The sequence below is a fragment of the Heterodontus francisci genome, unplaced genomic scaffold (genome assembly GCF_036365525.1).
Source record: "Heterodontus francisci isolate sHetFra1 unplaced genomic scaffold, sHetFra1.hap1 HAP1_SCAFFOLD_330, whole genome shotgun sequence".
Classification (NCBI taxonomy): Eukaryota; Metazoa; Chordata; class Chondrichthyes; order Heterodontiformes; family Heterodontidae; genus Heterodontus; species Heterodontus francisci.
The window spans coordinates 1,039,761-1,067,203 of NW_027141448.1; positions in this window are offsets into that span (position 1 = coordinate 1,039,761).

Sequence of the window (27,443 nt, forward strand, 5' to 3'; positions counted from 1 at the left end):
TTGTTTGGCTTGCATTGACTCATCGATTTTCTTGTTTTTCACTTTGTTGATGCCTTTGAATAATTGTGGATACTTCTTCAGGGTGTTTTCTTTCACCAGGTAGTTCTGACCTCTGATGATGATGATCGTAATGAGCTTCAACTCACTGATAGTTTTGGAACTGAGCAGATTTCCTTTGCTTGAGTCTACAACATGGAACTCAGTCTGACATGTGGACTCATGGGAGGTTTTGAATGCCACCCCTGCGTTGAAGAATACAGTTGCATCCATCCAATAAGAGACCGAGTAGAAGTGACAGTTCAGTCAGTCGAACATGAAACTTTTAATTTCAGGGTGGTGAGTTGGAGTGCCATTTTGTTTTCCCCTTTTTTACGGCATCATGAGCAGAGAGTACAAGGAGTGTTTGAAATGAAATTCAGCAAAAGTATGAGAAAGTCTCACGTTGATTCGGGACTCTTATCTCTCTGCAGCATCTCGCTGTGAAAGATTGAACTTCATCTCATTTCATTCCCAGCTCGGGGTCAGTGCGGCTCAGTGGGACTTCTGGCTGTCTCCTGCTTCACAATCCATCAGTGCTGAGAAAGCAATGGGGAATATCATTCACGGCTCTGTAACCAGAGGACACCGATTTAAGGTGAATGGCAAAGGAACCAAAGGCAACATGAGGAAAAACTTATTTTGCACAGCGAGTGGTTAAGATTTGATATGCACTGCTTGAGAGTGTGATGGAGGCTGATTCAACCATGGCTTTCAAAATGGTATAAGATAATTATCTGAAGTGACAAAAATTGCATGTTTTCATGGAATACATGAGTCTGTGGCATGAGCTGAGTTGCTCGTGCAGAGAAGCAGCACAAGCACAATGAGCTGAATGGCTTCCTTTTGTTCTGTAACTATTGTATGATCTATGATTCTTTTCAGAGTGAAATCAACACTCACATACAAGAAACTGACAGGTACAATGTAAACCCCACACTAACAGACCAGCGAATGCTAGGGACAGAGTAAAATCAATCAGTCCTCGACTAGAAACTGACAGGTGCACAGTAAACTTCGCATTATCAGACAAGAAATTGACAGATACAGTGTGAAACCCACAGTCACTTTGCAGCAGTTGGCAGGTAACGTGTAAAAATCTTTCTTTCATATCCCAGCTGCAAGGTACAAAGAAAATTAGGTGCAAACCCAGGCTCACACTTCAAAGACTGAGAGATACAAAGCAAAACACATACTCACCTACAAGTACAGAGAAGAAGACACACTCAGAGGAGGTGCAGATTAAAGACACATGCATGTAACAGAAACTGATAGGGATAGAATCAAACCCTTTCTCACTTCTCAGAAACTGATAGATATAGATAAAAGCTGATGCTCACATACAAGTTGTTGAAAGATATGTGGTGAAACTCACAGAGCAATAGCAGAAACAAACAAGTACTGAATAATACCCACAGTCACAGACCAAAAACGGAAATATACTGAGTTAAACACCACTTTCTCACACCAGAAACTCATGGCTACAAAGTGAAGCTGACTCTATCCTCCCAGGCATTGACAGGTACAAACGAAAACACTCACGACGATTCCAGGTCATGAAATGTACGGAATAAAACCGATCAGCTGAAAGAATAGCATTAATGACAGGTGTGATACCCAGAATGCTCAGCGGCCTAGAATCCGCCCGATCTGTGACAGGAGCGGGGCGCGCAGGCGCAGTAGAGACAGCTCTGTCAGCATCTGGAGCTGCGGGTTCGGAGTTGGAGCGGGATATTCACAAAGTGCGAGAAGACCGCGCCCTTTGCGGGCTCACACAGCTGGAGCAGGGCCTCAGGGCCACAATAAGATGGAACAATCCCTTCTGTATCTCTGCGGATGGTGGCGGTGAAGCTTTTCCCGTTGAGGCTTCCCGAAACCGCGTCTCCAAATGGATAAGAATTGGGGACTGGGCAGGGAGCGTCTCTAAATGAATAAGATTTGGGTACTGGTCAGGGAGCGTCTGTAAATGGATAAGAATTGGGGACTGGTTAGGGAGCGTTTTTTTATTCTTTCGTGGGATGTGGGCGTCGCTGGCTCGATCTCAGCTCGAGTAATGTGTCCAGTTCTGGGCACCAGGCTTTAGAAAGGACATCAAAGCTTCTGAGACAATTCAGAGGGGATTTACTAGAATGATCCCAGAGATGCGGGGTGTCAGTTCTCTGGACGGGCTGGTGAAGCTGGGATTGTTCTCTTCAGAGCAGCGAAGGTTAAGGGAAGATTTAATGGAGGTGTTCAGAATCATGAAGGATTTTCATAGGGTATAGAGGGAGAAACTGTTTCCAGTTTCCTGGGGGTCAGTAACCAGAGGACACAGATGTAAAATAATTTGCCAAAAATGTCAAGGGGAGGTGTGGAGAGATCTTTTTACCCAGTAACTGATTTGGATTTGGAATGAATTGTCTGACAGGGTGGTGGAAACAGATTCAATTATAACTTTCATAAAGGAATTGGACAAATATTTCAAAGTGAAATTCTCCAGGATTATGAGGAAATAGGCAGGGGGTTGGACTAATTGCATCTTTTTGTGAGAGAGTCAGCAGAGGCACAATGGGGCTGAATGGCCTCCTTCTGTGCTGCATGATTCTATGAACATAAGAACTAGGAGCAGGAGTCGGCAATTCAGCCACTCGAGCCTGCTCTGCCATTCAATACAATCATGGCTGATCTCATCACGGCAGTTCTTGCTTCCCGCCAGTAGATGTCACTTCACTCCAATACAGTGAAGTTTACAAATCGGAGAGAGACATAACAGGAAATAATTGTTCACATTATAGTGAATGTGTGGAATTTAGAAATACTAGGAGTGGAGACGAGTTATTACTTGTCTGCTCGATCACCATAGCCCTGTAAAATTATTTCCTTCAAGTGCCCATCCAAATTCCTTTTGTAATCCTCGATTGTCTCCATTTCCACCGCCCTCGTGGGCAGCGAGTTACAGGTCATCACCAGTCACTTTGTAAAAAAGTTCTTGCACACATTCCCCCTCCTGTCCAAAACCTTCAATCTGTGTCCCCTAGTCCTTGTACCAATAGTTAACGGGAACAATGTTTCCTTGCCAACTTATTTAAAACTGTCACAGTCGAAAACACATCTATCAATTCTCCCCTCACTCTCCTTTGATACAGGTAGAACAGCCCTAGCTTTTCCAACCTAACCTTGTAACTAAAATCCTCCATCCCTGGATCCATGCTGGTGAATTTCCTCTGCATCCTCTCAAGGACCCTCACATTCATTCTTCAGTGTGGTAAGCAAAACTGGAAGCAACACGCCAACTGGGGCCTAACCAGAGTTTTATAATGGTTCAGCATAACTTCCCTGCTTTGTACTCAATGCCTCTATTTATAAAGCCCAAGATCCCATATGCTTTGCTAACCACTCTCGCAATATTTCTTGCCACCTTCAAAGATTGATGCACATGAACCCCAAGTCCCTCTATTCCAACACACACTTTAGAACTGTGCCATTAAGTAAATATTGCCTCTCCCTATTCCTTATGCCAAAATACATCACCTCACAATTGTCACTATTAAATTCCATCTGCCACCTGTCTGCCCAATCTGCTAGCCTATCATTGTCCTGTTGCAGGCAGTTCATATCATCCTCACTGTTTGCCACTACTCCAAGTTTGTTGTCATCGGGATATTTTGAGATTCTACTCAATATTCCAAGATCCAAGTCATTTATCTTTCGCAAAAAAAGCAGTGGTTCTAGCACTGACCCTTGGGGAACACCACTGTCGACTATCCTCCAGGCTGACAATGAATCATTTCATAAGACTCGCTGTTTTCTGTCCTTCAACCAATTTTCTATCCAATTGGACACTGACCCTCCTATACCACGAACCACAATTTTGTAAACCACCCTTTTATGTGGTACCTTGTCAAACGCTTCCTTAAAATCCATATAAACAACATCCACTGCATTCCCTTCATCAAGCTGCTCTGTTGGTTCATCAAAAAATGCAGTCAGATTAGTCAAGCATGAACTCCCATTTATAAATCCATGCTCACTCTCCTTAATTAACTCAAACCTCTCCAAGTGACTGTTGATTTTTTACCCTGATTATTCTTTCTGAAACCTTACCCACCACTGCTGTTAATCTAACTGGCCTGTAGTTAGCCGGACTGTCCTTACACCCTTTCTTGAATAAGGGCGTCGCATTTGCCACTGTTTACTCCTGGCACCTCCCCCGTATCCAGGGAAGATTGGAAGATTATAGCAAACTCTTCCATTATCTGCATCTGCATTTCCTTTTGCAACCTGGGATGTGAGCCATCCGGACCAGGTGATTTATCTACCCTAAGCACAGCCAGCCTTTTTAGTACCTCCCTCTCTCAATTTGTACCCTCTCCATTGCCTCTACTCGCTTCACTTCCACTGATATTTTGTCAAATTCCACTTCCTTAGTGATCACTGATACAAAGTACTCATTAAGTAGATTAACATTGCCCTGCACCTCTAAGCTTATATTATCCTTTTTGTCCCTAATAGGCCCGACTCAACCTCTTACTACCCACTTATCATTTACATGCTGCTCGAAGATTTTTGGGTTTCCTTTCATGTTGACTGCCAGTCTATTCTCATTGAAATAGAGATTAAGCAAATATAGAAGATGTAAGTATTTCCCATCCTTGATGAGGTGGAACTTTCTTTTGTTGTGGGTGGTAATGACTTGGCCCACGAGTGTGGTGGAAGCAAAGACAATCAATGATTTGAAAAGGAAATTGGATGGATACTTGAAGGAAAGAAACTTGCAGGAGGAAAGGGATCGAGCTGGTGAGTGGAACTGACTAGATTGCTCCGGGGAGAGCCAGCATGGACGTGACAGGCCAAACGTCCACCTTCTGTGCTGTAAATGACTCTGTGTTGTTTCTCAAATTCAATCCACTGGTGCTTGGTAAATAATTTCAAAGTAAATTGTGCAACCGGAAAATCAGAACCAAGGCAAGGGACGCAAAAGGAAGCAAAATTGCTGAAATCCGGGATTGAACCAGGGACTTTTAGATTTTCAGTCTCACACTCTCCCAACTGAGCTATTTCAGCCCGACATTAACAGTGGCTTGGTGTCCTTGTTTTGGAAGAAAATACATACATTCAAGTTTTCCAAAAAAATAAAGAACACAACATGTGAGTAATATTCCCCATTGCTTTCTCAGTACTGATGGATTGTGAAGCGGGAGACAGCCAGAGGTCCCAGTGATCCACACTGACCCCGAGCTGAGAATGAAATGAGATCAAATTCAATCTTTCATAGTGAGATGCTGCTGAGAGGTAAGAGTCCTGAATCAAAGCGAGACTTGCTCATTTCAAACCCTCCCTGTACTCTCTGCTCATGAAGCCTTAAAAAAGGGAAAAACAGAATGGCACTCAAACTCACAACCCTGCCATTAAAAGTCTCATGTTCGACTGACAGAACTGTCACTTCTACTCGGTCTCTTATTGGATGGATGCAACTCCAACGCAGGGGTGGCATTCAAATCCTCCCATGGGTCCACATGTCAGACTGAGTTCCATGTTGTAGACTCAAGCAAAGGAAATCTGCTCACTTCCAAAACTATCACCGAATTGAAGCTGATTACAATCAACATCATCAGAGGTCAGAACTACCTGGTGAAAGAAGACACCCTGAAGAAGGATCCACAATTATTCAAAGGCATCGACAAAGTGAAAAACAAGAAAATCGATGAGTCAATGCAAGCCAAACAACAGAAACACTGAAGAATTCCATTCCATTCAATTCCAGAACCCAGTCCTGTTGTTTTTGGAGTCAGGTCTCAATTACTGCAACAACTTTCTATTCCCAGTTGGTTTTCTGTACATTTAGTTAATTACAATTTTGTCGACAAGCTCTTTGAATCCAGTTGTCTGGTCCTCAAGCCAGCTCTGTATGGAAGTCAATTCCACTTTCTGCAAGGCTGAAACCAATAGATAACCTTAATCTAAAAATGCCAGCAGACCAGGGCTCGTCCAGGACTTGAACCCAGGATCTCTCACATGTTAATTAACCATACTCCCGAAGCGAGAATCATACCCCAAGACCAACGAGCCACTGACAGGTCAGGTTTTATTAGCTGCTGTGGAATTTCACTGGAATCCCCCAGTCAATCATCCATTTTTCTTCAGATCAAAGCAACATCCTGCAAATGCTGAAATAAAAACAGAAAGTGCTGGAAATGTTCAGCAGCTCTGGCAGCATCTGTGCTGAGAGAAACACAGTTAACGTTTCAGGGCACTCACCTTTTGTGTCAGCCATCATTTCTGACTGCTTCTGTCCATCCAATCTCACTTTCTATTCTATCCACATTCTAACCATTCACTACGTTACTACATTTTTCATGAATTCCTCATTTCTTTTATTAATGACAATTTTGTATTTCTGGCCTTTGCTTCAGACACCACTACAAGTGGAATCATGTCTCCATCTACCCAATCAAACCACTTCGCTGTATCCTCACATTGCAATGTTTCTTTAACCCTGACAGAACGTGGAGTTTCTGCTGCTTGATTGCAGTTCTTGCTTCCCGCCAGTAGATGTCACCTCACTCCAATACAGTGAAGTTTACAAATCTGAGTGAGACACAACAGGAAATAATTGTTCACATTATAGTGAATGTGTGGGATTTAGAAATACTAGGGGTGGAGACGAGTTATTATTGCACTCTGCTATTACATCTTTTATAATGGACTCCAGCATTTTCCCCACAACTGATGTCAGGCTAACCGGTATCTTATTCGCTGTTTTCTTTCTGCCTCTTTTTTTAAATAGTGGAGTTACATTAACTACCGTCCAATCCATTTGAACTGTTCCAGAGTCTACAGAATTTTGAAAAAAGACCAGAAATGCATCTGCTATTTCAAGGGCCACTTCCTTAAGTACTCTGGGATGTAGATTATCAGGCCTTGGTGATTTATCGGCCTTCAATCCCATCAATTTCCCAAACATTCCCTACTAATACAGATTTCATACAGTTCCTCCTTCTCATTAGACCCTATGTTCCCCAACATTTCTGGGAGGTAATTTGTATCCTCCTTTGTGAAGACAGAACCAAAGTATGTATTTAATTGGTCTGCCATTTCTTTGTTCCCCATTATAAATTCCCCCGTTTCTGACTGTAAGGGACCCACATTTGTCTTCACTAATCTTTTTCTCTACACATATCTATAGAAGTTTTTACAGTCAGTTTTTATGTTCTCTGCTAGCTTACTCTCATACTCTATTTCCCCCTTCTTAATCAATCCTTTTGTCCTCCTCTGCTAAATTCCAAACTGCTCACAATCTTCAGGTTTGCTGCTTGTTCTGGCCATTTTATATTTCTCCTCCTTGGATCTAATACTTTCCTTAATTTCTTTTGTAAGCCACAGTTGAGCCACCCTTCCTGTTTTACTTTTGCACAGACAGGAATGAACAATAGTTGGAATTAATCCATGCGCTCTTTAAATGCTAGCCATTGCCTATCCACTGTCAACCCTTTAAGTAACGTTCCCCAATCTATCATAGCCAACTCCCGCCTCATACCTTCATAGTTTTATTTGTTTAGATTCAGGACCCGAGTCTCGGAATCAACTCTCTCACTCTCCATCTTAATGAAGAATTTTATCATATTATGGGCGCACTTCCCCAAGGGACCCCACACAACAAGATTGTTAACTAATCCTTTCTCATTACACAATACCCAGTCCAGGATGGCCTGTTCTCTGGAGGTGTTATACACCTCTATCAATTCTCCACTCAATCTCCTTTGAGAAAGGCAGAATAATCCTAGCTTTTCCAACCTAACCTTGTAACTAAAATCCCCCATCCATGGATCCATTCTGGTAAATCGCCTCTGCGTCCTCTCAAGGACCCTCACATTCTTTCTAAAGTCTGCTGAGCAACACTCCAAATGGGGCCTAACCAGAGTTTTATAATGGTTCAGCATAACTTCCCTGCTTTTGTACTCAATGCCTCTATTTATAAAGCCCAAGATCCCATATGCTTTGCGAACCACTCTCGCAATATGACTTGCCTCCTTCAAAGATTGATGCACATGAACCCCAAGTCCCTCTATTCCAGTACACTCTTTAGAACTGTGCCATTAAGCATATATTGCCTCTCCCTATTCCTTATGCCAAAATACATCACCTCACACTTGTCACTATTAAATTCCATCTGCCACCTGTCTGCCCATTCTGCTAGCCTATCACTGTCCTGTTGCAGGCAGTTCATATCATCTTCACTGTTTGCCGCTCCTCCAGGTTTGGTGTCATCGGCATATTTTGAGATTCTACTCTGTATTCCAAGATCCAAGTCACTTACCTTGAGCAACAAAAGCAGTGGTTCCAGCACTGACCCTTGGGGAACACCACTGTCGACTATCCTCCAGTCTGAAAAAAGAACCATTTAATAAGACTCGCTGTTTTCTGTCCTTAAACCAATTTTCTATCCAATTTGACACTGACCCTCCTATACCACGAACCTCAATTTTGTTAACCGCCCTTTTATGTGGTACCTTGTCAAACGCTTCCTTAAAATCCATATAAACAACATCCACTGCATTCCCTTCATCAAGCTGCTCTGTTAGTTCATCAAAAAATGCAGTTAGATTAGTCTAGCATGAACTCCCATTTATAAATCCATGCTCACTCTCCTTAATTAACTCGAACCTCCCAAAGTGACTGCTGATTTTTTACCCTGATTATTCTTTCTAAAACCTTACCCACCGCTGCTGTTAATCTAACTAGCCCGGACTGTCCTTGCACCCTTTCTTGAATAAGGGTGTCGCATTTGCCACTGTTTAATCCTCTGGCACCTCCCCCGTATCCAGGGAAGATTGGAAGATTATAGCAAGCCCTTCCGTTATCTGCATCCGCATTTCCTTTCGCAATCTGGGATGTGAGCCATCCGGACCAGGTGATTTATCTTCCCTAAGCACAGCCAGCCTTTTTAGTACCTCCCTCTCCTAATTTGTACTCTCTCCATTGCCTCTACTTTCTTCGCTTCAACTGATATTTTGTCAAATTCCACTTCCTTAGTGATCACTGATACAAAGTACTCATTAAGTAGATTAATATTGCCCTGCACCTCTAAGCTTATATTATCCTTTTTGTCCCTAATAGGCCCGACTCTACCTCTTACTACCCACTTATCATTTACATGCTGCTCGAAGATTTTTGGGTTTCCTTTCATGTTGACTGCCAGTCTATTCTCATAGAAATAGAGAATAAGCAAATATAGAAGATGTAAGTATTTCCCATCCTTGATGAGGTGGAATTTTTTATGTTGTGGGTGGTAATGTCTTGGCCCCCGAGTGTGGTGGAAGCAGAGACAATCAATGATTTGAAAAGGAAATTGGATGGATACTTGAAGGAAAGAAACTTGCAGGAGGAAAGGGATCGAGCTGGTGAGTGGAACTGACTAGATTGCTCCGGGGAGAGCCAGCATGGACGTGATAGGCCAAACGACCACCTTCTATGCTGTAAATGACTCTGTGTTGTTTCTCAAATTCAATCCACTGGTGCTTGGTAAATAATTTCAAAGTAAATTGTGCAACTGGAAAATCAGAACCAAGGCAAGGGACGCATAAGGAAGCAAAATTGCTGAAACCCAGGAACATTTAAATCTTCAGTTTAATGCTCTCCCAACTAAGCTATTTCAGCCCTACGTTAACAGTGGCTTGGTGTCCTTGTTTTGGAAGAAAATACATACATTCAAGTTTTCCAAAAAATTAAATAACACAACATGTGAGTAATATTCCCCATTGCTTTCTCAGTACTGATGGATTGTGAAGCGGGCGACAGCCAGAAGTCCCAGGGATCCACACAGACCCCGAGCTGAGAATGAAATGAGATCAAATTCAATCTTTCATAGTGAGATGCTGCTGAGAGGTAAGAGTCCTGAATCAAAGCGAGACTTGCTCATTTCAAACACTCCCTGTACTCTCTGCTCATGAAGCCTTAAAAAAGGGGAAAACAGAATGGCACTCAAACTCACAACCCTGCCATTAAAAGCCTCATGTTCGACTGACAGAACTGTCACTTCTACTCGGTCTCTTATTGGATGGATGCAACTCCAACGCAGGGGTGGCATTCAAATCCTCCCATGGGTCCGCATGTCAGATTGAGTTCCATGTTGTCGACTCAAGCAAAGGAAATCTGCTCAGTTCCAGAACTATCAGCGAATTGAAGCTGATTACGATCAACATCATCAGAGGTCAGAACTACCTGGTGAAAGAAGACACCCTGAAGAAGGATCCACAATTATTCAAAGGCATCGACAAAGTGAAAAACAAGAAAAACAAGAAAATCAATAAGCAAGATGCTGGAGAGAGTTAAGAATCACAGAATCATAGAAAGTTGAGCGCACAGAAAGAGGCCACTTGGCCCATCATGTCTGTGGCGGCTGAAAAACGATCCATCTGTTGTAATCCCACCTTCCAGCATTTGGTCCGTAGCCCTGCAGATTACGGCACTTGAGGTGATTATCCAGACTCCTTTTGGATGAGTTGAGCGTTTCTGTCTCAACCACCCTTTCAGGCAGTGAGTTCCACACCCACACCATCCTCTGGGTGAAAAGGTTTTTCCTCGTCTCCCCTCTAATTTTTCTACCAATCACTTTAAATCTCTGCCCCCTCGTCACTAACCTCTCTGCTAAGGTGAATAGACCTTGCACTTCCACTCTATTTAGACCGCTCAAAATGTTGTACATTTCAATCAGATCTCCTCTCAGCCTTCTCTGTTCCAAGGAGAACAGCCCCAGCCTATCCAGTCTTTCCTCATAGCTGCATTTTTCCAGTCCTGGCAACATCCTTGTAAATCTCCTCTGTACCTTCTCTCGTGCAATTGCATCCTTTCTGTCTTGAGGTTTCCAGAATTGCACACAGAACTCAAGTTGTAGCCTAACCAATGAGTTATACAGTTGCAGCATAAGCTCACTGCTCTTGTATTCTATACCTCGGCTAACAAAGGAAAGGATTCCATCTGCCTTCTTAACCACCTTATCGACCTGTCCTGCCATCTTCAGGGATCTGTGGACATTCAATCCAAGGTCTCTCACTTCCTCTATACTTCTCAGTATCGTGTATTCTGTTGCCTTGTTTGACCTCCCCAAATGCATCACTTCACACTTCTCCAGGTTGAATTCCATTTGCCACTTTTCTGCCCACCTGACCAAACCATCAATATCTTCCTGCAGCCTACAGCTATCCTCCTCATTATCTACCTCATGGCCAATCTTTGTGTCGTCTGCAAAGGTCTTGATCATGCCCCCTACATTGACTTCCAAATCGCTAATATGTACCACAAAAAGCAGGGGACCTGGTACTGAGCCCTGCAGAACACCACTGGAAACAGCCCTCCAGTCGCTAAAACACCCGTCAACAATTACCCTTTGTTTCCTGCCACTGAGCTAATTTTGTATCCACCTTACTGCATTTCCCTGGATCCCATGGGTTTTTATTTTTTTAACCAGTCTGCCATGTGGGACCTTGCCAAATGCCTTGCTAACATCCATGTAGGACACGTCAGCTGCACTACCCTCATTTATCTTCCTTGTTACTTCTTCAAAAAATTCCATCAAGTTGGTCAAACAAGATCTTCGCTTAAAAATCCATGCTGACTATCCTTGATTAACCTGTGCTTTTCGAACTGACAGTTTATTCTGTCTCTCAGAATAGGTTCCAGTTATTGGGCCATGACTGAGGTTAGTCTGACTGGCCTGTAATTACTAGGTCTTTCCTTCGCTCCCTTTTTCAACAGAGGTTCAACCTCTTTTGTAGCAGACTATTGTAAATTTCACAATTCGCATGGGAAAAAGTATTAAATACTTCACTTACAAGTTCTAATGTTAATGGCGAAATGAGGGCTTATGTATGATTTGAACCCAGGACCTCACACAAATACACAGCAGGAATTCTGCTCCTTTACCAAAAAGCCATCTCCTTTATAGAGATGTAAATATGTAATATTGGAAGAGTGGAGGACTTGGGACCAGGACAGTGACTTTGACTTTTCTGCCTGTCTTCCAAATTCTGCAAGGTTCCATACAGACAATTAATGAACTGTCAGGGTGTTACTTTATTCCATTCTTCTTCTTCTTCTTCTTCTGAGGCAGTCTCTCGAGAACGAGAATGATTTTCTTCCACTTCAGGGTTCTGGGTCCAGTGACTAGATGTCGACTTAAATCGCAGAGAAATTAAACACTTTTCAATTTGTCTCACGACATCAATAGCAACATTTGCAGATATTTCACAGCTGTATGATTGGATGCTGCTAACGTTGTTACACTCAGTACACATGGTACCTTAATGTTGCAATAAATATTATAATATCTATTCAGGTAACTGTCATCCCACAGCTGCAAAATTTCACTGGTTCAACATTCTCATCAAATACTAAAGCATTCCACAAAGCAAGCCTCACAAATTCAACACCAGTTTCTCTTTTGGAGTCTCTCTGGTGTAATCTGATCTCTGATAGATTACTGGTGATCATCCTCCACATGAGCAGTCGCCCTAATCCCATGTGCCTGTCCTGTTCCCACCTCCCTTTCCTGTATACACAACAGAATTCCATACTGCTGATATATGCTGGTAAACACTTTCCTTGTTGTATGAAACTGTGATTACAGTGGAAATCCGCAAGAGAGGAAGCTATTGTTGGCACCTTTAACTCTGCAGCCAGTGACCAGAAGAATTCTCACTCCTGAACGAGGACTGTTTCAATTTCCTTTTGGAAGATCACATCATCACATGAAGGAAGTGAAGTGTTTTTGTATCACAGTGACCACAGAGGAGTTTTAAAACAAACTATTAAATTATGAATTCATATTTTATTTTGAATGCTACATTGGAGGTTAATTTCACAGACAGTCCTGCAGTTTATGATTTGTGTGAAATCAGTGAGATTGTGAGTTGGGTCGACCCCTCCCTATCAGAGTCACCAGGACAAAGGGAGTGTTTAGTCATCGACATCTTGCTCAGTTCAGCATTTTGGTGGCTGGCTCTTGAACTCACACCGTCTCCTGACAGTGACAGGAGTAAACATGTCATCGCTGAGGATTTCAAGTGCTATTTAAAGATTAATCACCTTTTACTGTTCACCTACTGCTGGAGGTTTGAAGAGGACATTTGAAACACGTTGGGAGACTTTCTGGGAAACTTTGTCAAGACTTCACCAACACTCTGTCAGCATTTACTCGGGAAATACTCTGAGGATTTCACCTATAAAGAGTAAGTGCTGTGTTACTCCACCTTATTGGAAACTTTATAGGAATCAGCAGGAGAAAGGGAGCGTTTGGTCATTGACATCTTGCTCGGTCTGCGGGAGGAATGGGAGGAGGACACGAGGCCAGGCTGAGCAGCACCAGCTGCGGCAGGAGAGAAGGACAGGAGAGACAGGAGAGGGAGGTGGACTCCTTCTCCTCTGTACGTACAGGACATTCCTCCTCCTTTGGACCTCCTCCATCAAGACCTCCAGTACTGTATCTGTGAACCTGTGCCTTCGTTCCCTCAGTCCCTGAGTGATCCTGAAACATGCTGCTGTGTGTCAGACAGTACACTTCACACCTTCAGTGGAAATGTGTGTGTGGAACCCACTTATACTGCACCAAGAACATTGCTTCGAATCAGCACTCGAGTGATGAACTGCAGCTTTCTGTTTTCATGCCTCCAGGCAATTTCAAATTATGATCATCAGAATGTTGTGTGAAAACCAGATTTCAAACAGGCGAGTCTTATTATCACAGCACCCGTATCCCAAAATCACCAGCTGGAATTTCCTTCTGAAAACCACCCACTTCTGGGAGCTGGTCTGCCAAGTGAAGTGGGACACGGCCCCTCAGCAAAACTCCACACCAGAAGTGACCACTGGGATTTCTGCCATGATTTCCCTCTCTGAGCCTCTGTAACTCTGATCATTTTGTGACAGTGCACCCACCAGAATCAAATGACTGGGGCGACGGGGGAGAAATGGCTAAATGTGAACACACAGTGGGCTAATTCTGGATCAGGGATTTACCAGGAGTTATGGCAATGATGATGAAACTGCAGTTTCTGAGCAGTCAAGGCTACGTTGTCAGAATGCCAGCTATGGAAGCAGTAACTGTTGTCACTGTAGAAGTGACCAGAGCTCTTCTACCCTCCTCCTAATGTCTGGTTGGCAGCTCCATTGATCTCCCGGACGGCCAGTGCCCAGGGTCTTCCTCACTTCATGTGTTGCCTCCCCCATTGTGTTGTCGGTGTGAGTTCTGGACTCCTCCAATTGTCCCGTCATCTGCACCAGGAGAGAAGAGACTGTCTCCACAGCCTGTGTGTGAGACCAATGCTCATCAATCATTGATCTTTACCAGCCGAGGCCTCGGAGATCTTGCTCTTGGAATCCTCAGCTGAGACCTCCTGCTTCTGTCACCCCCGGGGGAGAGACAGATTTCTCCTCAATGTTATCCCCAGTTCCTCCTGCTCACTGCTGCTCTGTGTCAGGAATACTGCCTCCCTGAATGGGTTTGAAGATTCACCAATAGTTACAATAACACAACAGAATATTTATTTAATTACAATACATACATTTACAAATGTGTAGGTCATGTTGAAAGAATGATCAGTTTGTTGTTCTGAAGAGGAGGAGGTGGAGGAGGATCGGGGTCTGTGTCTCTAGGTTTCATTCTGGTGGGGGACAGCAGCAGTTCATTACAATGCTCGTCCACCAGGTAACCCACCGGGCGGGTCGGACACGTTCCAGCTGCTGCAGGAGTAAAGTTGAAAAGGTCACTGCGTGTTCTCGGAGCTGCTCCTGCTCATTATTGAAGAATAACTCACAATCCATGGTATAGGAATTGATCTTTCTCTGATCAATGGTTTTGTTTCTGAGAGTGAATCACAGCAGAGAGAATTCACAGCTAAATTTCAAACATCTATAAGTGGGGATTTGTGTGTCAATAGTGTGGAGACACTAAAGATCCCTTTGAATCAGACAATTATAGAGACGGAGCTGAATACATGGAAAGAAATTGAGGATGGGAACAGATGATGAACTTCTGCAAATTCAACAAGGGGGTTGTTCTGCTGCCAGAGCAATGGTGGAATATGCTGGTCCCAGTCTGCCTGGTATTGTGGAGCAGCTGGCTTCTCACATCCTTAAGATCCAACACTGTCAGGCAGTCACTGTGACTGTCTTCCTTGGAGAACTGATAAAAGCTCCACAGGTTTCGAAGCATCTTAAACTAACTGCTGTGATAGGTATCTGAGGAAGTCCATGTAACTCCCATTGGGCTCCTCTAGATATCAATGAGGAAGCCTCAGCAGATCCAGTAAGTGGCAAGATCATCCACAGTGTTGACCTACAAGATCTGATGATCTCCTCACTCTTTCCATCCAAGTGCAACAATAAGTGAACCAGTTTGGAATGGACCTGTTGGTAGAAGAAAGATCTTCACCCTCAGATTCCACTTGGTCAAGTTTCCCAACACATTGGAACATTTCCACCAGTACTTTCTCACACCTTCCCTCAAAGAGTGACTGAATTGTGCTGAGGATTGTATCGACAAAGGGTGGATTAGTGTTTGCTCTCAACTGAATCATGTTCTTCGACAGGTATGACAGCACCTCAAGCGTTAGCATCTCTTTGTTCTGCTTATTCCTCAACAGGATAATGATTGAGTCCAGCACCCTCCAAAACCATCCAGCATCTCCAAAGGTCATGTTCTCCAGGCCCCTGACACACTGCAATGAGAGAAGCAAACAGCAAATACCTCAACAATCTGCTCACCAGAGTGATTGTGAGTGGTTGCGAAGAGGATGGAAGGACAGCAAGTGACAATATTAGCTTGCCCAGCGAAGACAGAAATTGATGAAACCTGGTGGTGTTTGGAGGATCCCCCAGCTCCAAAACTTGAACAGAGACAGGGAATGAGGCCACCGTTCCCTTTCTCACCCCCTTTATCATCTCCGACTTCGGAGCACCAAACCTACATGGTTCAAGTGGTGACTGAGGTAACTGCAGCAGCCCCGACAGTGTCTCTAGTTGAAATTAGCTAACTCAGCCAAGAGTGGGAATCAAACCTGAGATCCTCTGGTTCATATGGTTGAATGTCAGGCGAACAGCAGTGCCTTTACCACTAGACCATAGGGGAACTCGAGAAACTGTGTTTCTAAATTAAAACGTGCAATTTGTTTTCAGCAGCTTAAAAAACACAGATTTAGTATATATTCACAATTCCCTGTCTGGTTTTTACACAAATGCACTGAGTTCCCATTGAGCCTTGAGGATAGAGTGTAATTAGTCTACAAAAGCAGACAGGTCAAATGGCTTCTGATTGGGACAATCCTATTAATGTCATTTGAGAATTATAATAACTTAAATCTCTGGGAAGGAGAGGAATTATTACACTGGGTTTTTAAAAATCTACAATATATGTGATTATGTTTGTAAACGGTTTCAAAGCAGCTGTTTACAGAAGTTAAAGGAACTCGGTTATGAATTATATTCATCTTTTTGATGAGGCATTATTAGAGGTCATGCAAGATTAACGCTGGTGTTTTGTAGAACCACGGTTTCTCTGGCCTCAAAATTCCTCGCGTTCTACCACAATGTTGCTCATCAACACACTTAGCCTTTAGATCCTTAACTATTTACAACCATCTCCCACACCTCCAAAAAATTATATTCCCTGTGCTTGAATGGATCAGATTGTCAGACGGCTCTAATCTTGATTATCTCATGTTTTTTCATGCTTGTAGAGAAAGGGAACACATTTACAAAAGGTCAGGGATGAGTTTTGTTTGACCTGTGGGTTCTGGATTTCTTCGGTAAGTTGTCTGGTCTGTTTAGTAGTGCAGTCTTCGGAAGACAAGCCTGCTTTTGCTGCAGAGCCTCTGCTGGAAGCACAGCAGCTCAGTGAAGTGCTTGAAGACTCAATATCATCTGTCAAGCTGCTGTCTTCTAGATCTGGGGAGTAAAAAACACAATCACATGAATAAAAAGTTACTGTGCTGAGAATGTTTCAGGTTATTGAAGTGTTGTGGCTCAGTCTGGGTTCAACAAACTCCATAAGAGAAACAAGCAGTTTGCAAGAACCGGTTTCTCAATTGTATAAAAACCGTCATTCTTCAACTCAACCGAAAGCGAAACAAATGTTACATTCTGTTGAAAAAAATTATTCCCTTATTGCTCGGGCTGTCAACACAGGCCAAACCCATGCATACGAGGGAGTCAGTGTGACTGCATGGTGTCACAAGTGTTTCCACCCTGACCATTGAGGCCAGACTCCTTTTCTTAAAGATGGTCTTTTTGCATCTTCCCCATGCCCTGCACCATAATTCACTCCTCGCCAAGTGCACAAGTGACCTTACACACTACAAATTAGCAGCACTAGAACAGAACCGTGTGGGGCACTGCTACCCACTTTCATCCCCTCAGAGAAACTGCCCTTAACTCCTACTCTCCCCTCCCTCAGAACCAGTTTTTAATCCCATTTCATCCCATTCCCCTAATTCCAAAAGTGTTAATCTTCTCCAATGGTCTCCTCTCTACTAACTTTTCCAAGGCATTCCGAATGTCCCTGTACACACGGCCACCATTATCTGTCACTTCAAAAGAACTCTATTGGGTTTTGTCGAGCACGATTTTCCTTTATGAAACCAGTGTTTCTACTTCTAATAATTTTCTCACTTGGATATTTAGTAATTTTATCTTTAAAGATTCTAAACATTGACCTAGAAAATAAGAAATAGGAGCGGGTGTAGATTGTACGGCCCCTCGAGCCTCTCCACCATCCAATAAGATCATGGTTGATCTTCTACCTCAATCCATTTCCCACGCTATCCCCATTTCCCTTGTTTCCATTCGTGTCCAACACTCTACCAATCTCAGTCTTGAACATACTCACTCAACTAACATCGATGTTAAATTAACTGGGCTGCAATTATTCGGCTTAGTTCTGTCACCCTTTTCGAAGATGGATATTATATTACCTCTGAATGAACATAATAAAAGTGTCAGTGCAAAGTTGAAACCCCTTCACACTGATCGAAAATGTAGTTTAAATACACCCAAAATGTAAGAGGGAACTTCAGGATTTTGACCACAAAGACTTAATAATGGATCCAGTTGATGTGAGGATTGGTGAAATAGATTCAGAAACACATTTGTGAATAAGATCTAGGGTTTTACAAAGAGGTGATGTAAAATCCATACAGGTTTGACAAATCTATTTTGAAGATCTGTTAGCTGTACCTTGAGCTCGCAGTTCTGTGTCCTCACCATGCTTATCATAACCCTGTCACTGCATGAGAGGGAGTCTCCTGTAGGTGAGTTATCTCTTTTCCATTGGTTGTTTTGCCCATGCGAGACACTTCACTCAGACTACGAAGCAAACAGATAACCTATCCCCAGACATATAGCAATTTAGCCTTGCAGGTTATAAACATTGGGATTCTGAGGAATGCCATCTGGCCTATTCAAGCTCATTGATGCAGAAAGAACTGCATCCCTCACTCCCACACTCTCCAACTGTTTCTTCAGTGTTGACAAGCTTTTTTATCTTCACTGCCCTATCTGGAAGTCTTTTCCACATGGCGATCACTATTTGTGTACTGAACTTCCTGACATCAGTCCTAATTTTGCTTTCTACCAGTTGAACCTGTGTGTCTTAGTTTGCTAAAATAACTGGCACTAGCTTTCATGTCCGAGGCTGACAGTCCAATTTCACTTTCACTGAGGAGCCTCCTAGTCTGTAGATGGAGAATATTACTGCTGGGCACTTACGGGTTCAAACCCACATCATGTTGTTTTGTTGCAGCATGAACTATTGCATTATATATAACTTTACAAATAGCATTTCAATTATTTTATCCAATCATTGTTTTTTTTCTACTTTTTCTCCTCCTCTGGTTGTTGAGTCCTCACCGGGATTATGATCCATGGGTTCGGTCAGCCTTCCAGAACATTCTTCATGTGTGAGCTGAGAGAGCCATTGTTGACAGGCTACTTGACTGTGGAGCACATCACAAGTTGAGCTTAATCTCTCCCTTGCCTCAGGTCCATACCTGTGTAATTGACATCAAGTCACTGAATTGCTATTAGGAGGAGGAATCCTGGCTACGTTTTCCCATTCTTAAACTAAGGACACTGAGACTAAATGTGGTACGTCAGCTCAGCACAAATCTGGGCAAATCTACCTTGGGGTTTCTGAGTTTCCATCATTCCATTGCCACGCCACATACACCCATTAAACCTTTAGGGGAGGTGGAACAACAAACAGCGGCAAATAATTTTGATTTCGTTTCTCCAGTTGAATGTGTCCAGTGCATTTCTTTCTTTGTTTTAAAGAACAATTTTTCCTCAAGCCCCAAGAGAGTGGGAAAAGGAACTGGATTGTTATCTCACAACATTCTGTGCTGTTCAGTTCAATCAAAACTCTGAATGGATGTGTTCTTTGAGATTTATGTCTTCTGGGAAAGCCATTCCTCCTCCCCCTGCCCTAAATGAAGAGGGAGCCCCTCTTATCTGTGCAGGGATAGGCACTGACATGTTGATGTTGCACCATGGACATTTGACAAAATTATTGACTCAGCCATGGACATGGGGGCAATTAATCTGTATATAAATTGTGTAGCCAATCTGATGCCTTCAAAACACAGTCTGATTTAAAACATATTTTCTCCCTATAAATAATGCAGCATACAAACATCAATGGAGAGCAGCAAAATGCATTAGCTAGCAAGCAATATAGTATATAATGCCAATGCGAATTACTTTCATTGATAGAATAAAGCTAGCTACACCATGTCACGGGGCAGTAGATGGACCTTATCGATGACTTCTGTGGATTCACACTGTGTCAGGACTGCAAATTCATTCAATAAACCAAGAAACCCAAGGAGATGATTGTTATTGTGGTTATTGAGGTGAGGCAATAGAAAAATCAGCAGGAAAATGGACCATTTCTCATACTACTGATGTTCTTGTGTTCTTGTGTCTGGACAGAGTAGATAGGGAGAAACTGTTCCCATTGCTGGAAGGATCTACAACCAGAGGACACCAATTTAAGATGATTGGCTAAAGAATCAATGGCAACATGAGGAAAAACTATTTTAAGCAGCGAGTGGTTAGGATCTGGAATGCACTGCCTGAGAGTGCGGCGGAGGCAGGTTCAATCGAGGCCTTCAAAAGAGAATTGGATAATTATCTGAGGAGAAAAACTTGCAGGGCAATGGAGAAAAGGCAGGGGAGTGGGACTGGGTGAGTTGCTGTTGCAGAGAGCTAGCATTGGCACGATAGGCTGAATGGCCTCCTTCTGTGCTGTAACCAGTCACTGATTCTATGAGTTTATCACCTTAAAGCCCTGTTACATTTTCTCTTCCTTTCATCCATGTTAAACTCGAACATTTTTGATTTCTTATGTTAAATACTGCTCACATGCTTATTTGCACAAATCTATTATTTATTCAGGTTGAACTGTCTTATTCAAAAAAAATTATCTGTTTATTTATTTCTGTTTTATTTATTAATAACACCTAAGTACATTTATACACAAAGATACACACAAATATAGTCCAAAACCACACACACAGACAGACACATTTATTCATAATGAGCCCATTGATGCACTCCCGGCTACAGTAAAATAGTGGTAATATTTACTGCACTAGTAATCCAGAGGCCTGGACTAATAATCTGGTGACAGTGATTTCAAATCCCAGCAATAATCTGATGACAGTGATTTCAAATCCCATCGCTAATCTGGTGACAGTGATTTCAAATCCCAGCAATAATCTGCTGACAGTGATTTCAAATCCCATCAGTAATCTGCTGACAGTGATTTCAAATCCCATCAGTAATCTGGTGACAGCGATTTCAAATCCCAGCAATAATCTGGTGACAGTGATTTCAAATCGCATCAGTAATCTGGTGACAGTGATTTCAAATCCCAGCAATAATCTGGTGACAGTGATTTCAAATCCCATCAGTAATCTGGTGACAGTGATTTCAAATCCCAGCAATAACCTGGTGACAGTGATTTCAAATCCCATCAGTAATCTGGTGACAGTGATTTCAAATCCCAGCAATAATCTGTTGACAGTGATTTCAAATCCCATCAGTACTCTGATGACAGTGATTTCAAATCCCAGCAATAATCTGGTGACAGTGATTTCAAATCCCATCAGTAATCTGGTGACAGTGATTTCAAATCCCATCAATAATCTGGTGACAGTGATTTCAAATCCCATCAGTAATCTGGTGACAGTGATTTCAAATCCCATCAATAATCTGGTGACAGTGATTTCAAATCCCATCACCACAGTTGCAGAATTTAAGTTCAGTTAATGAAATAAATCAACAATAAATAGCTTGTATCAGTAATGATGACAATGAAACAACTGGAGTATTGGTTCACTAATGTTCTTAGGACAGGAAATCTGTTCTCCTCACCTGGTCTGGCCCATGTGTGACTTCAAACTCACAGCAATGTAGTTAACTCTTTACTGCTCTCTGAAATGCCCGAGCATACCGTTCATCTGTTTCAAATGAATAACTACAAAAAAAACTGCAAATCCACACGGGCTGCAGCTGTTCAGGAAGCCGGATCAGCACCAGCATCTCAAGGGCAAGTCAGGATGGGCAGTAAATGTTGGCCTTGTAAACGATGTCCACATCCAATGAATGATTAATAAAACTCACCATTTACAGGAGCACAGTTTCAATCATAGATATGTATAACATATTACAGATTAGAAACATAATGAAAATACATTTACAACTGATACCATCATAACTTCAGCACTCATTTTGTATATAAATGTGACACCCACATTCACACACTGACAGTTTATATTGTCACAAGGTACTATTTGCAGCTCTGGGAAAAGTCTACACACCAGACCTTTACAAAGCCAAATGCTGCAGTTGTAGAAAATGTGAAATTAGGATGGGAAATGTTCATCGAGTCATAGAATAGTGAACAAAGACCATTTGGCCCATCATGCCAGTGCTGTATCTTTGGCTGTGTTCTCCAATTAGTCCAACTGCTCTGCTTCTTCCTAAAAACATCTCAAGGTGATCCTCCCCTGTTCTGGCAATATATCCACGTTACATTCATTTTCCAGAAACTTTGCATGTATGTCAGCCAATGACCAGAAGAGGGCAGCATGAACCGCCATTGCAGCTGAACATATCGGGCTGAATTTTACCAGCCTCTCGATGTCATGGGTCACGGCAGGAGGGGGCCATAAAATTCCGCGGGAAGAGACCCGCCGCGACCCCCGACTTCGGGAAAGGCCCGCCGCTCCCCCACCCCTCACCCTCACCTCCCCACCGCCCCCACCGGCCGCTTGGCAGTGGGACCAAGTGTGAGATTCTGCAACCAGTTTTCAGTCTTCAAAATATGTTCAACGGGGAAGAAGAACAGTCAGAAGTCGTGGTCTATTTTGGAACCAATGACATTGGTATGAAAAGGGTTGAGATCCTACAATCAGAGTTTTAGGAGCTGGGAAGGAAGTTAAAGAGCAAGACCACAAAGGTTATAATATTTGGATTACTCCCATGTGTATTAGTGAGTATAGGAATAGTAGGAAAATACAGGTTAATGCATGGCTGGAGAAATGGTGGATGAGGCAGGGCTACAGCTTCCAGGAACATTGTCACCACTTCTGGTGTTGATGTGACCTGCACAAGATGGACAGGACAAATGACCTCGCTGTCACTTTAACTAATGCTTTGTGAAAGGATTTATACTAATTTGGCTGGGGGAGGGGCACAAGGATGAAGCATTCGAGAATAGATACAAGGTGCACCGAGGACTGAGAGAAACAAACAGCATTAGAATAAAGAATAGTTCAGAAACACAAGACTCAAACAAGAGACAAATGCAAGGCAGACTGAGATAGGTTTAGAGTGCATGTTTGTAAATACTTGCAGCATGGTAAATAGGATTGGTGAGCTGCAGGCACAAGTAGCCACATGGGATTGTGATCCAGTGGCAATAACGGAGACATGGATCAAACAAGGGGAGGAATGGGAACTTAATATTCCTCACTGCGATGTATTCAAGAAAGATAGAGAAGAAAAATAAGCAGAGGATTGTGTGGGTGCAGCTGTATTGATCAAAGATACTGTTACAGCACTAGGAAGAGAAAATGTACTTGAGGGTTGAAAGGTAGAATCTATTTGTTTAGAATAATGCATCAACAGAGGAGTTATTCCACTGCTCAGTGTATATCCAGGCCACTAAATAGTAGGAAGTGGATAGAGGAGCAAATTTGCAGGCAAATTGTCGAAAGATGCAAGAACCTCTGAGTAATGCTAATGGGGATTTCAATTATCCGAATACAGGCTGGGAAAATAACTGTGTGAAGGGCAAAGAGGGAGAAGAATTCCTGGAATGTGTGTAAGAGAACTTTCTGAATCAGTATATTTCCATCCAATGGGGAAGGAGATGGTACTGGATCTAGATTTGGAGAATGAAGTCAGGTGAATGAAGTATGTTTCAGTCGGAGAGGATTGTGTGCAAGAGTCATTAAAATATCATTCGTTTTAGAGTAGCTGTGAAAAAGGACTGTCTGTGTAGGTATAAGAACATAAGAAGTAGGAACAGCAGTAGGCCATTCAGCCCCTTGATCCTACTCCGCCATTCAATAAAATCATGGCTGATCTGATCGTGGTCTTAACTTCACTTTCCTGCCCCCTCATAACCCTTGGCTCCCTTGTCAATCAAAAATCTGTCTAACTCAGCCTTGAATATATTTATTGACCCAGCCTCCACTGCTCGCTGGGAAAGAGAATTCCAAATGCTAATGACCTACTGAGAGAAGAAATTCCTCCTCATCACCATCTTCAATTGGAATCACCTTAATTTGAAACTGTGTGCCCTATTTCTACATTCCCCCATGAGAGGAATCATCCTCTCAGCATCTAGCCTGTCGAGCCCCCTCAGGATCTGATATGTTTCAATAAGATCACCTCTCATTCTTCTAAACTCCAATGAGTACAAGCCCAACCTGCTCAACCTTTCCTCATAAGACAAACCCCTCATCCGAGGAATCAGCCTAGTGAACATTTTCTGAACTTTTTCTCCCCCCAAAAATATGCTTTATTCATAAAAATCTGTTTAAAAAAATGCATGACAAAACAGTTCAAAACAGCACCAAGTTGACATTCCAGAGATGTAGAGGAAAGGAGAGCAAAGATGATTCTCGACAGGGGCGAGAGTAACAGGGTAGTTGTTATGGGGGACTTTAACTTTCCAAATATTGACTGGAAATACTATAGTTAGAGTACTTTAGATGGGTCAGTTTTTGTCCAGTGTGTGCAGGAGGGTTTTCTGACACAGTATGTAGACAGGCCAACCAGGGGCGATGCCACATTGGATTTGGTACTGGGTAATGAACCCGGCCAGGTGTTAGATTTAGGTGTAGGTGAGCACTTTGGTGATAGTGATCACAATTCGGTTAGGTTTACCTTAGCGATGGGCAGGGACAGGTAGATACCGCAGGGCAAGAATTATAGCTGGGGGAAAGGAAATTATGATGCGATTAGGCAAGATTTAGGATGCGTAGGATGGGGAAGGAAACTGCAGGGGATGGGAACAATCGAAATGTGGAGCTCATTCAAGGAGCAGCTACTGCGTGTCCTTGATAAGTATGTACCTGTCAGGGAAGGAGGAAGTTGTCGAGCGAGGGAGCCGTGGTTTACTAAAGAAGTTGAAGCGCTTGTCAAAAGGAAGAAGAAGGCTTATGTTCGGATGAGACGTGAAGGCTCAGTTAGGGCGCTTGAGAGTTACAAGCTAGCCAGGAAGGATCTAAAGGGAGAGCGAAGAAGAGCAAGGAGAGGACACGAGAAGTCATTGGCGGATAGGATCAAGGAAAACCCTAAGGCTTTCTATAGGTATATCAGGAATAAAAGAATGACTAGAGTTAGTTTAGAGATACAGCACTGAAACAGGCCCTTCAGCCCACCGAGTCTGTGCCGACCATCAACCGCCCATTGATACTAATCCTACAATAATCCCATATTCCTACCACATCCCCACCTGTCCCTATATTTTCCCTACCACCTACCGATACTAGGGGCAATTTCGAATGGCCAATTTACCTGTCAACCTGCAAGTCTTTGGCATGTGGGAGGAAACCAGAGCACCCGGAGGAAACCCACACAGACACAGGGAGAACTTGTAAACTCCACACAGGCAGTACCCCGAATTGAACCCGGTTCCCTGGAGCTGTGAGACTGCGGTGCGAACCACTGCGCCACTGTTCCGCCCCAGATTAGGGACAATCAAGGATAGTAGTGGGAAGTTGTGTGTGGAATCAGAGGAGATAGGGGAAGCGTTAAATGAATATTTTTCGTCAGTATTTACAGTAGAGAAAGAAAATGTTGCCGTGGAGAATACTGAGATTCAGACGACTAGGCTAGATGGGATTGAGGTTCACAAGGAGGAGGTGTTATTTTGGAATTTTGGAAAGTGTCATAATAGATAAGTCCCCTGGGCCAGATGGGATTTATCCGAGGATTCTCTGGGAAGCTTGGGAGGAGATTTCAGAGCCTTTGTCCTTGATCTTTATGTCGTCATTGTCGACAGGAATAGTGCTGGAAGACTGGAGGATAGCAAATGTTGTCCCCTTGTTCAAGAAGGGGAGTAGAGACAGCCCTGGTAATTATAGACCTGTGAGCCTTACTTCGGTTGTGGGTAAAATGTTGGAAAAGGTTATAAGAGACAGGATTTAGAATCATCTTGAAAAGAATAAGTTCATTAGCGATAGTCAGCACGGTTTTGTGAAGGTTAGGTCGTGCCTCACAAACCTTATTGAGTTTTTCGAGAAGGTGACCAAACAGGTGGATGAGGGTAAAGCAGTGGATGTGGTCTATATGGATTTCAGTAAGGCGTTTGATAAGGTTCCCCACGGTAGGCTATTGCAGAAAATACGGAAGTATGGGGTTGAAGGTGACTTAGAGCTTTGGATCAGAAATTGGCTAGCTGAAAGAAGACAGAGGGTGGTGGTTGATGGCAAATGTTCATCCTGGAGTTCAGTTACTAGTGGTGTACCGCAAGGATCTGTTTTGGGGCCACTGCTGTTTGTCATTTTTATAAATGACCTGGAAGAGGGTGTAGAAGGGTGGGTTAGTAAATTTGCGAGTGACACGAAGGTTGGTGGAGTTGTGGATAGTGCCGAAGGATGTTGTAGGGTTCAGAGGGACATAGATAGGCTGCAGAGCTGGGCTGAGAGATGGCAAATGGAGTTTAATGTGGAAAACTGTGAGGTGATTCACTTTGGAAGGAGTAACAGGAATGCAGAGTACTGGGCTAATGGGAAGATTCTTGGTAGTGTAGATGAACAGAGAGATCTTGGTGTCCAGGTACATAAATCCCTGAAAATTGCTACCCAGGTTAATAGGGCTGTTAAGAAGGCATATGGTGTGTTAGCTTTTATTAGTCGGGGGATCGGGTTTCGGAGCCACGAGGTCATGCTGCAGCTGTACAAAACTCTGGTGAGACCGCACCTGGAGTATTGCGTGCAGTTCTGGTCACCGCATTATAGGAAGGATGTCGAAGCTTTGGAAAGGGTGCAGAGGAGATTTACTAGGATGTTGCCTGGTATGGAGGGAAGGTCTTACGAGGAAAGGCTGAGGGACTTGAGGTTGTTTTCGTTGGAGAGAAGGAGGAGGAGAGGTGACTTAATAGAGACATATAAGATAATCAGAGGGTTAGATCGGGTGGATAGTGAGAGTCTTTTTCCTCGGATGGTGATGGCAAACACGAGGGGACATAGCTTTAAGTTGAGGGGTGATAGATATAGGACAGATGTTAGAGGTAGTTTCTTTACTCAGAGAGTAGTAGGGGCGTGGAACGCCCTGCCTGCAACAGTAGTAGACTCGCCAACTTTAAGGGCATTTAAGTGGTCATTGGATAGACATATGGATGAAAATGGAATAGTGTAGGTCAGATGGTTTCACAGGTCGGCGCAACATCGAGGGCCGAAGGGCCTGTATTGTGCTGTAATGTTCTAAATCTAATTCTAAAAAAAAGGTGTAAAAGAAATCAGTTTTCTTCGAAGCAGGAGTGAGTTGCCACACAACCCTTCCATTCCTTTTTTCATGTCGTGTACATTTTACAGCAAATCCACATTTGGTGTATACAGCCCGAGGGGTTTCCCATGGGTCCAGCCCCTCAGTTCACTATGGTGGGAGGAATTTGCACTGTGGTCTTTCCCCATTGAGCCTTTGTGACGGCAGCCCCAAGCTTGAGTGCATCCCTCAGCCTGTAGTCCTGGACCTTGGAATGTGCCAGTTTGCAACACTCGGTGGTGGACAACTCTTTGCGCTGGAAGTCCAGCAAGTTTCGTACAGACTAAAGAGCGTCTTTCACCAAATTGATAGTCCTTCAGCAGCAGTTGATGTTTATCTCAGTGTGTGTCCCTGGGATCAGCCCACAGAGCACAGAC